Source organism: Saccopteryx leptura, chromosome 3 (assembly GCF_036850995.1).
Source record: "Saccopteryx leptura isolate mSacLep1 chromosome 3, mSacLep1_pri_phased_curated, whole genome shotgun sequence".
NCBI classification, from domain to species: Eukaryota; Metazoa; Chordata; class Mammalia; order Chiroptera; family Emballonuridae; genus Saccopteryx; species Saccopteryx leptura.
The window spans coordinates 79211582-79224230 of record NC_089505.1 but is presented as its reverse complement, the minus strand read 5'-3'; positions in this window follow the sequence as shown (position 1 = coordinate 79224230).

The following is a 12649-nucleotide window of genomic DNA, read 5'->3' as shown; positions in this document are numbered from 1 at the left end:
CCTGATCCCTACCGCCCACTAGTGGGCGGTCCAGCTTTCATGGTGGGCCAATCGCAGCACTGTTTGTTTGCGGCGGTAGGGACCAGGTTGACCAGCACTGCAAAAGTGGGCGGTTTTTATAAAAAGTTTGAAGACCCCTGGAAACAGACCTATTAGTAGAGAAGAAATAGAAAAAACCATTAAAAACCTCCCCAAAAATAAAAGTCCAGGCCCTGACGGCTATACCAGTGAATTTTATCAAACATTCAAAGAAGACTTGGTTCCTATTCTACTGAAAGTCTTCCAAAAAATTGAAGAAGAAGCAATACTTCCAAACACATTTTATGAGGCCAACATAACCCTCATACCAAAACCAGGCAAGGATGCCACAAAAAAAGAAAACTACAGACCAATATCTCTAATGAATACAGATGCTAAAATACTAAACTAAATACTAGCAAATCGAATACAACAACATATTAAAAAAATAATACATCATAATCAAGTGGGATTCATCCCAGAATCTCAAGGATGGTTCAACATACGTAAAACGGTTAACATAATACACCATATCAACAAAACAAAGAACAAAAACCACATGATCTTATCAATAGACGCAGAAAAGGCTTTCGATAAAATACAACACAGTTTTATGTTTAAGACTCTCAACAAAATGGGTATAGAAGGAAAATATCTCAACATGATAAAGGCCATATATGATAAACCATCAGCTAACATCATATGAAATGGCACTAAACTGAAGGCTTTCCCCCTTAAATCAGGAACAAGACAGGGTTGTCCACTCTCTCCACTCTTATTTAATGTGGTACTAGAGGTTCTAGCCAGAGCAATCAGACAAGACAAAGAAATAAAAGGCATCCATATCGGAAAAGAAGAAGTAAAGGTATCACTTTTTGCAGATGATATGATCCTATACATCGATAACCCCAAAGAATCCACAAAAAGACTACTAGAAACAATAAGCCAATACAATAAGGTCACAGGATACAAAATTAACATACAGAAGTCAATAGCCTTTCTATATGCCAACAATGAAACAATTGAGAACGAACTCAAAAGAATAATCCCTTCATGATTGCAACAATAACAATAAAATACTTAGGAATAAACATAACAAAGAATGTAAAGGACTTATATAATGAAAACTATAAACCATTGTTAAGCGAAATCAAAAAAGATATAATGAGATGGAAGAATATATCTTGTTCTTGGTTAGGAACAATAAATATAATCAAGATGGCCATACTACCCAAAGCAATATACAAATTTAATGCAATTCCCATCAAAATTCCAATGACATTTTTTTAAAGAAATAGAGCAAAAAATCATCAGATTTATATGGAACTATAAAAAACCCCGAATAGCCAAAGCAATCCTAAAGAAAAAGAATGAAGCTGGGGGCATTACAATACCTGACTTCAAACTATATTATAGGGCCACGACAATCAAAACAGCATGGTATTGGCAGAAAAATAGACACTCAGACCAATGGAACAGAATAGAAAGTCCAGAAATAAAACCACATATATATAGTCAAATAATTTTTGATAAAGGGGCCAACAACACACAATGGAGAAAAGAAAGCCTGTTCAATAAATGGTGCTGGGAAAACTGGAAAGCCACATGCAAAAGAATGAAACTGGACTACAGTTTGTCCCCCTGTACTAAACTCAAAATGGATCAAAGATCTAAACATAAGACCTGAAACAATTAAGTACATAGAAGAAGACATAGGTACTCAACTCATGGACCTGGGTTTTAAAGAGCATTTTATGAATTTGACTCCAATGGCAAGAGAAGTGAAGGCAAAAATTAATGAATGGGCCCTGGCCGGTTGGCTCAGCGGTAGAGCGTCGGCCTAGCGTGCGGAGGACCCGGGTTCGATTCCCGGCCAGGGCACATAGGAGAAGCGCCCATTTGCTTCTCCACCCCTCCGCCGTGCTTTCCTCTCTGTCTCTCTTTTCCCCTCCCGCAGCCAAGGCTCCATTGGAGCAAAGATGGCCCGGGCGCTGGGGATGGCTCTGTGGCCTCTGCCTCAGGCGCTAGAGTGGCTCTGGTCGCAATATGGCGATGCCCAGGATGGGCAGAGCATCACCCCCTGGTGGGCAGAGCGTCGGCCCATGGTGGGCGTGCCGGGTGGATCCTGGTCGGGCGCATGCGGGAGTCTGTCTAACTGTCTCTCCCTGTTTCCAGCTTCAGAAAAATGAAAAAAAAAAAAAAAAAAAGAAAAAAAATTAATGAATGGGACTACATCAGACTAAGAAGTTTTTGCTCAGCAAGAGAAACTGATAACAAAATAAACAGAAAGCCAACTAAATGGGAAATGATATTTTCAAATAACAGCTCAGATAAGGGCCTAATATCCAAAATATACAAAGAACTCATAAAACTCAACAACAAACAAACAAACAATCCAATAAAAAAATGGGAAGAGGACATGAACAGACACTTCTCCCAGGAAGAAATACAAATGGCCAACAGATATATAAAAAGATGCTCATCTTCTTTAGTTATTAGAGAAATGCAAATCAAAACTGCAACGAGATACCACCTCACACCTGTTAGATTAGCTATTATCAACAAGACAGGTAATAGCAAATGTTGGAGAGGCTGTGGAGAAAAAGGAACCCTCATACACTGTTGGTGGAAATGTAAAGTAGTACAACCATTATGGAAGAAAATATGGTGGTTCCTCAAAAAACTGAAAATAGAACTACCTTATGACCCAGCAATCCCTCTACTGGGTACATACCCTCAAAACTCAGAAACATTGATACATAAAGACACATGCAGCACCATGTTCATTGCAGCATTGTTCACAGTGGCCAGGACATGGAAACAACCAAAAAGCCCGTCAATAAATGACTGGATAAAGAAGATGTGGCACATATACACTATGGAATACTACTCAGCCATAAGAAATGATGACATCGGATCACTTACAGCAAAATGGTGGGATCTTGATAACATGATACAAAGTGAAATAAGTAAATCAGAAAAAACCAGGAACTGCATTATTCCATACGTAGGTGGGACATAAAAGTGAAACTAAGAGACATTGATAAGAGTGTGGTGGTTACAGGGGGAGGGGGGAAAGGGAGAGGGAAAGGGGAGGGGGAGGGGCACAAAGAAAACTAGATAGAAGGTGACAGAGGACAATCTGACTTTGGGTGATGGGTATGCAACAGAGTTGAACGACAAGATAACCTGGACTTGTTATCTTTGAATATATGTATCCTGATTTATTGATATCACCCCATTAACAAAAATAAAATTATTTCAAAGTGAAAAAAAAAAATAAAAGAAGATTAGATATTAAAAAGAAAAAAGAAAAAGAGCCCTGGCCTGTTGGCTGAGTGGTAGAGCATCGGCCTGGCGTGCAGAAGTCCCGGGTTCGATTCCCGGCCAGGGCACACAGGAGAATCGCCCATCTGCTTCTCCACCCCTCCCCCTCTCCTTCCTCTCTGTCTCTCTCTTCCCCTCCCGCAGCAAGGCTCCATTGGAGCAAAGATGGCCCGGGCGCTGGGGATGGCTCCTTGGCCTGTGCCCCAGGCGCTAGAGTGGCTCTGGTCACGACAGAGCAACACCCCAGAGGGGCAGAGCATCGCCCCTGGTGGGCGTGCCGGGTGGATCCCAGTTGGGCACATGCAGGAGTCTGTCTGTCTGTCTCTCCCCGTTTCCAGCTTCAGAAAAATACAAAAAAAAAAAAAAAAAAAGAAAGAAAAACGCTTTTCAGACCAAAAAAAAAAAAAAAAAGCCCCACAAAAACTCAAGAAATTCATTATAACCAAACCAATGCTGCAAGAAATGTTAAGGGACCTGTGCAAACAGAATAAATGGGGGGGGGGAGGATTTAGTAAAAGAGCAATGTAGATTTAAAGAATAAAATGGCAATAAACTGCCTGACCTGTGGTGGCGCAGTGGATAAAGCATCGACCTGTAATGCTGAGGTCGCCGGTTCAATTCCCTGTACTTGCCTGGTCTGAGGCACATATGGGAGTTGAAGCTTCCTGCTCCTCCCCCCTTTCTCTCTCTCTCTCTCTCTCACTCTCTCTCTCCTCTCAAAATGAATAAATAAATAAAAATTAAAAAAAAAAACTCAACTAAATTAAAAAAAAAAAGGCAATAAACTACAGCATATCAATAAAAACCTTAAATATAAATGGATTAAATTCTCCAATCAAAAGACATATGGTAGCTACATGGATAAGCATATGTACGGTAGGACCTATACATATGCTGTCTACAGGAGACCCACCTCATAACAAAAGATACACATAGACTGAAAGTAAAGGGATGGAAAAAAACCATTTCATGCAAATTAAAATGAAAATAAAGCTGGGGTAGCAATACTTGTATCTGACAAACTAGACTTTAAAACAAAGGCTATAGTAATGGATAAAGAAGGTCACTAGATCATGATAAAGGGAGCAATCCAACAGGAATATATAACCATTATAAATATCTATGTACCTAATATGGGAGCATGTAAATATATAAAGCAGATTTTGATGGACATAAAGGGCGACATCAACAGCAATACTATAATAGTAGAGCATTTCAATATCCCACTAACATCACTGGACAGATCCTCAAGAAATAAAATTAACAAAGAAATGGCATAAAGGATACACTAGATCAGCTGAATTTAATAAATATCTTCAGAACCTTTCACCCTAAAGCAGCAGAATATATATTCTTTTAAAGTTCTGGCCCTGTCTGGTTGGCTCTGTGGTAGAGCATCGGCCTGGCGTGCAGGAGTCCCGGGTTTGATTCCTGGCCAGGACACACAGGATAAGCACCCATCTGCTTCTCCACCTCTCCCCCTCTCCTTCCTCTGTCTCTCTCTTCCCCTCCCTCAGCCGAGGCTCCATTGAAGCAAAGTTGGCCCGGGTGCTGAGGATGGCTCCATGGCCTCTGCCTCAGGCGCTAGAATGGCTCTGGTTGCCACAGAGCGATGCCCCAGATGGGCAGAGCATCGCCCCCTTGTGGGCATGCCAGGTGGATCTCAGTCGGGCGCATGCGGAAGTCTGACTGCCTCCCCGTTTCCGGCTTTGGAAAAATACAAAAAAAATAAAGTGCTCATGGTACATTCTCTAGGATAAACCACATGTTAGGACACAAAACAAGTCTCAATAAATTTAAGAAGACTGAAATCACATCAATTATCTTCTCTGATCACAAAGGAATGAAACAAATCAACTACAATAGAAAAACTGAAAAACACTCAAACACTTAGAAACTGAATAACATGTTATTATATAATGAATGGGTTAACAATGCGGTCAAGGAAGAAATCAAAAATTTCCTTGAAACAAATGAAAATGAACATACAACAACACAGAAAATGCAGTTCTGAGAGGGAAGTTCATAGCATTACAGGCATACCTTAAGAAACGAGAAAAAGCTCAAACAACTTAACCCTGCATCTAAAAGAACTAGAAAAAGAACAGCAAATGAAGCCTAGAGAAAGTAGAAGTAAGGAAATAATAAAGATCAGAGTGGAAATAAATGACATACAGGCTGAAAACACAACACAGAGACTCAATGAAACCAAGAGCTTGTTCTTTCAAAAGGTAAACAAGATTGATGAACCTTTAACCAAACTCACCAAGAAAAAAAGAGGACTCAAATAAATAACATTAGAAATGAGAGTGGAGAAGTAACAACTGACACAGCAGAAATACAAAGGATTGTAAGAAAATACTATGAATAACTGTATGCCAAAAAATCAGACAACCTAGGTGAAATGGACAAACTCCTTGAAATGTATAATCTTTCAAAAATCAATCTAAAAGAATCAGAAAACCTAAACAGACCAGTTACAACAAATGAGGTAGAAACAGTTATCAAAAAACTCCCAACAAACAAAAGCCCAGACGGCTTCACAGGTGAATTCTACCAAATATTTAAAGAACTAACTCCTATCCTTCTCAAGCTATTTCAAAAAATTCAAGAGGAGGGAAGACTTTCAAGCTCTTTTTATGAGGCAAGCAATAATTCTGATTCCAAAACCGGGCAAAAACACTACAAATAAAGAAAACTTTAGGCCAATATCCCTGATGAGTTTAGATGCTAAAATGTTCAACAAAATATTAGCAAACCAAATCCAGCAATACATGAAAAAAATCATACATCATGCTTAAGTGGGATTTATTCTGGGAAAGCAAGGCTGGTACAATATTCAGAAATCAATCAATGTGATTCATCACACAAAAGAAAGGAGAAAAATCACATGATAATCTCAATAGATGCAGAGAAAGCATTTTATAAAATCCAGCACCCATTTATGCTCAAAACTCTCAGCAAAGTGGGAATACAGGGAACATACCTCAACATGATAAAGGCCATCTATGACAAACTCACAGCCAACATTAAAAAAAACCAAACAACAACTATCTCTCCACCCCACGTAGGTGGGATGAGGAAGCAGATGACACAGGTGAGAGATCTAAAGGTCAGGGAGGCGGCCAGACCTTACAGTGTGGTTGGGAAGCTGCTGCAGTAGAAAGGGCTGTAAGAAGCGGGTTTACTTTTGTTACTGTCATAGAGGGACAGCTGGTCTCTTCAACAAGTCCTGTGCTCCTGAATTCTCTCTGGACACTGATTTTGCTCCAGTGACCTCCATCATCACATTAGCAGTGTGGACAAAAGTCCTCCCCTTGGACTTTGAGGGCCACCATTATCTGGTTCCCCTTCCATTGCTTCTGGACCTGGAAAACCTGTGCACGTAGCTGAGGAGTGTGTGCTGTTTCTTTTTCATGTAGGAGTTTATGAAGAAAGTGGTAGATCCTGTATTTGGGTGCAGAAACTTTAAGATACCTGGAAATATATATGATGTTTACACTTTTTGTTTTTTAGTTTTTATGTAAGAGAGACAGAGAGGGGAACAGATAGGGACAGAGAGACAGGAAGGAAGGATGGGAAGCATCAATTCTTTATTGTGGCCCTTACTTGTTCATTGATTGCTTTCTCATATGTGCCTTGACCAGAGCAGTTACAGTAGACTAAGGGAGGGACCCCTTGCTCAAGCCACCAACCACTTCCAACAGTGATACTATTGCATTTAAAAGTTTCATTTTCCTTTTTCCTTTTTTTAAAAATGCTTTATTATTTTAGTTTGTTCCACTTCACAAACCCCTCACCTTTGGTAGTCATCAGCTGGTTCTTCTTATCTTTGGGTTTGTGAATGTTTGGGGGGGGAGTTGGTTAAGTTTTCTACCCTTGTAGACCCTTTTCTCTTAAAAAAGAAAAAAGCACATTTTATCTCTGAACTTTGAGACCTTTGTAGATCCTGTATTCAGTGTATTGTTTCTAGAGTTACACTATTTTTTCCCCCTCAGAGTAAAGGTAGGTCTGGGTACAGGGCTCCTTACCAAAATCCTCCACTAGCCAGGTTGAACTTTAAGTGACTCTGTGCAGAGCAGATCCCGTAACCCTCCACCTGAGCAATCCCAGTGATATCTTACCTCCTCCACCCCTCAGGGCCTCGAACATCCTGCCAGTGAGTCACCCCCTCATCACTTATCTGAACATTCTCTTACTTAGCACCATACCCCTCCCATTGTTTTACTGACACATGTAACAGAAGTTTTTGCCCTGTAGCAGGAAATACTACTACTATTGGTGAGATGACAACTTTGATTCCTGCATTGCTGGAGAAAAATAATCAAGGGATAAATAGCCTGGCCAAGCGGTGGTGCTGTGGATAGAGCATTGGCCTGGGATGCAGAGGGCTCAGATTTGAAACACAAGAATTGTCAGCATGAGAGTGGGCTCACCAGTTTGTGCGTGGAATCATCAACATGGTCCGATGGTCACTGTCTTGAGCCTCAATGTCGCTGGCTTGAGCACTACATCACTTGCTTGGCTGTAGCCTCCAATCAAGGCCCATATGAGAAAACAATCAATGAAAAACTAAAATGCCACCACTAAATTGATGCATCTCATGTCTCTCTCTTCCTGTCTGTCTGTCCCTGTTTGTCTATCACTCTATCATTCTTACACTGAAAAGAAAAAAGACAAGACAAACACAGCAAGCAAAACAAGGGTTTGCTGGCTGTGCAGGAACACACTCAGGAAAGCCTGAGCAGGCAACTCACTTGTGAGAATGAGAGACACAGTTACAGAATTTAGGTATTTATGGGCTTTATCTTCTCATTTACTTATCTCCATTGTATTGCTTTGTGGCTGATACCATGTCAGGGAATTCAAGAACATCAATCTTGATGTTGTGAAGTCTGTTCTAGCTTAAAGAGTTTATTAGATCTTGAGCCTGACCAGGCGGTGGCACAGTGGATAGAGCATCAGACTGGGACGTGGAGGACCCCGGTTCGAGATCCCAAGGTCACGAGCTTGAACATGGACTCATCTGGTTTGAGCAAGCCTCACCAGCTTGAGCCCAAGGTTGCTGGCTTGAGCAAGGGGTTACTCGGTCTGCTGAAGGCCTGCTGTCAAGGCACATATGAGAGAGCAATCAATGAACAACTAAGGAGCTGCAATGAATGATTGATGTTTCTCATCTCTCTCCCTGTCTGTCTGCCACACACAAACACACACACACACACACACACACACACACACACACACACACACACACACATACAAAACAACTTTATTAGATCTTGAAAACCAGGAATGAACCTCCTTTACCTGTCTAGCTCATATCTAACTACCTAACCTAACACTACCAAACCCCATCATGTATAGGCTAAAGCTTCCCTTCCACTGGCTGGTGAACCCACTATGGTCTTAGCCCATCTGTTCACAGATGCATGTATTTCTTATAAATCTCATCAGGCTTTGAGTATTCCTTCTTTGATGACTCAACAATAATATTTTATATAAGGTTCTTTTCTATTTCCACATTTTAAAAATTTGACTGTGGTTACCTGACCAAGTGGTGTCATAGTGGAAAGAGCATTGACCAGGGATGCTGAGGACACAGGTTCAAAACCCTGAGGGTGCTGGCTTGAGCTTGGGCTCACCAGTTTGAATGCAGGGTCGCCACCTTGAGCATGAGATCTTAGACATGTTCCCATGGTTCTTGATTGAGCCCAACGTTGCTGGCTTGAAAGAAAGTTTGCTGACATGAGCAAGGGGTCCTGCCTCAACTGGAGCCCACAGACAAGGCACATATGAGAAAGCAGTCGATGAGCCCTGGCTGGATAGCTTGGTTGTTTGGAGCGTCATTCTGGAGCACAGAGGTTGCCAGATTGGTTTCCTGGTCAGGGCACCTACAGGAGGTCAGTGTTTCTGCCTCTCTCTCTCCCTGCCTCTGACCGTTCCCCAAAAAAGGAAAGAAAATTACCACAACTACAAGCTAGTGCTTCTCATCTCCTCTCTTTCTCTTCCTGTGTCTCTATCTCTGTCTCTCTGTGCATGCTAAAGAAAAAAACACAATTTGGTAGTGGTAAATATTGTGTGCTCTATGTGTGCTTTAAAATGTACTCTAATTTTAATAATAAAGGGCTTATTTTACTAACTCAAACTAGTTTCTGTGTTTATAAAATTTTTGAAACATTCAATAATTTTGATGTTTTTACTTTCTCTTATTCCTTTCCTTTTCGAGAGAGAGAGGCAGTTACAGAGACAGATAGGAACATTGAGCTATTCCTGTAAAACCCTGACAGAAAACACAAACCAACAACCTTCACACTCCGGGAAGATGTTCTAGACCGTCCCTGGCAGTGTTTAACTTTTACTGATTTTTTAGAGAGACAACAGAGAAAGAGAGAGGGGAGAGGAAAGGGAACAGAACCATTCATTTGTTGTTCCTCTTAGACATGCATTTTTTTCGCTGCTTCTTGTGTGTGTGTCCTCCCTGGGGATTAAACCTTGTTATTTTTGAACAAGTTTAATCGACTGATCTAACTGACCAATTTTGAAGTCATTCATAATCTAAGTGTTTGCTTCTCTTTTATAATGAGAAAACAGGAAGATATATATCAAGTTTTGCACCAATTGATTAAACAGTCTTTTATCTCTTGAAAAGATATTTATTTCACTGTCTTACACATTTTACAAGCAACAAAACTTCCCATAAACATAATGAATTCTTGACTTTCACTGACAACTGGCCTTTTCCAATGATGTAAGCATCATTAGTCCAGTATTTCTTAATTCCCAGTTGTATGAAATAACTATTTTTTTACAAAGACACAGTCTTCTCCTTAATAGCATTTCAAATTTTAAGAGAAAGGAAAGCAATAGTTAAGTAGTTCACATAAAAACAGAAGCATCTTTACCGAGATTCCCATCACATCTGCTCTGACCTGCCTGACCACATTCAAACTGAGTTCCTGAGTGTCTACAGACTGTTTTCCATGCTGACTCCATTGAACATAAATATGAGCAGAGTTATTCTCATGCCTCTTCTATGTACACAGTCCACCATGACCTCTCACTGGAGCACAATTCTCTGCAGAGTACATTCCACCGGTCTACACAAATCAGTGAAATAACATTTTCCCTTTACTTTCATTCTGTCCTTTGATCTGGAGAGGGTCTCTTGTACACAGCAGATGGATAGTTCTTGTTTTCATATCCATTCAGGTACCCTGTGAGGTTTTCTTTTCCATTTTTCAGTTTTGCGAGAGAGGGACAGGTAAGGGAAAACAAGATAGGAAAGGAAAAAGATGAGAGACATCAATTCCTTCTTGTGGTACCTTAGTTGTTAATCAACTGCTTTCTCACATGTACCTTCACTGAGGAGGATACAGCAGAGTGAGTGACATCTTGAGCCCTTGGGCTGAATTGAGCGACTTTGGGCCCCAATCCAGTGACCCAAGGCTCAAGCCATAGATCTCGGGGTCCTGTCCACTATCCCATGCTCAAGCTGGTGACCACGGGGTTTCAAACCTGGTTCCTCTATATGCAAAGCCGAAGCTTTCTCCACTGCACCTGTTTAGGCCCCTGTGACTTTAATTTGAAGCATTTCTTTTTTCCAAAGTGAGAGGAGGGGAAATAGGTAGACTGACCCCCATATTCACCCTCACTGGGATCCACCTGGCAAACTCTGTCTCGGGCTGATTCTCTGCCCATATGAGGCCATGCTCACAACCAACCTATTTTTAGAGCCTGAGAAAGGCTCCACAAAGACATACTCAGTGCCTGGGGCTGCTGTGACCAAACCAGCCGAGTCATGACTGAGGCAGGGTAAGAGACAGTGATAGAACAGAGGGGTAGGGGTGGAGAAATAGATGTTTGCTTCTCCTATGTACCATGATCGAGAATCCAGCTGTGGACATCCACACATAGGGCCGATGCTCTACAAATGAACCAATTGACCAGGATCTTAATTGAAGCATTTATTTTTATTTTAGATTAATAAAAGTTATATAGTTTTGGGCATTTTAAAATTCAGTATTACAGTCCTAGAAGGAAATTTTAACTTTCAATTGACATCAATGGCTAGATCTCCCAGACAGAAAATTAACAAGTAAACAGCTGTCTCCAGTGACACATTATATAAGACAAATTTGCATTAATTGAAGTATTTCACTCAAAACAGAAGTATATACATTCTAGACATAATGAAGACAGAATGAGATTTTTTTTCCCCAGAGCTCATTTGGTTTGAATGTCATGCTGAAACAAGAAGGTTGCACTAATTCCTGAGAGGGCACATATATGAAGCAAGCAATGAATGTAGAATTGAGGGGAACACAAATCCATGTTTTCTATCTCTCACCATCCCCACCTCACTTTGATATCAATAAAAAAAAATGAGGAACATTTTGATAATGCCCCAATGATTGAATGTTGGACAACATTGACACACATTTTTTTTGTAAGATTTTTCTTAAGACAACCCTGATCAAGTTACTCAATGGGTTAGAGCATCCTCCCAATATGGCAAGGTTGTGGGTTTGAACCCGGGTCAGGTCTCTTACACGAATCAACCAACAAATGTATAAGTAAATGGAACATCAAGTGGATTTCTGTCGCTTTCTCTCTAAACGTAATAAATAAAATTTTGTTTATATTCAAATCTCATTTAAAATGAAGACTTTCCTTGGATGATGCTTAATTTTTTTTAGTAATGTATAGGAATCTAGAATAAATCCATCACCTCATTCATTATATATTACTATTTTCCCCAGTGGGTTTCCAGATACTGTGTGAAAAGATTTTCTGCTGAAAGTCCTTCCAAACTGATTATATTTGTAGTGTTTCTCTAACTAGTATAACTGTGATGTTTGGTTATTAATGAGGAACTGGCCTGATCTGTGGTGATGCAGTAGATAAAGCATTGGCCTGGTAATGCTATGGTATGGAAGCTAATTTGAAACCCTGAGCTTACCTGCTCAAGGCACATATCAGACTGGATGTTTCCTGCTTCTCCTTTCATTCTCTCTGTGTCTCTATTCTCTCTCTAAAATAAATAAATAAAATCTAGAAAAAATGGATCAATACATTTCTATATTCATTGCTAAGGTTGGGTTTCATTCTAGAAGAGATTCTCTCCAGTTGTAAAAACAAAAAATCATTTCTGACAGATTTATAACATGATAATATGCTTACATTATATGTAATAGTTTTAATGCCTGGTTGTTTCTGACAGAACTGAAAGTTCAATGTAATGCTTTTGTCAAATTGTTTCACGTGTTGGTTCCTAAATATCTTTTTAAAACTATATACAGTTGGT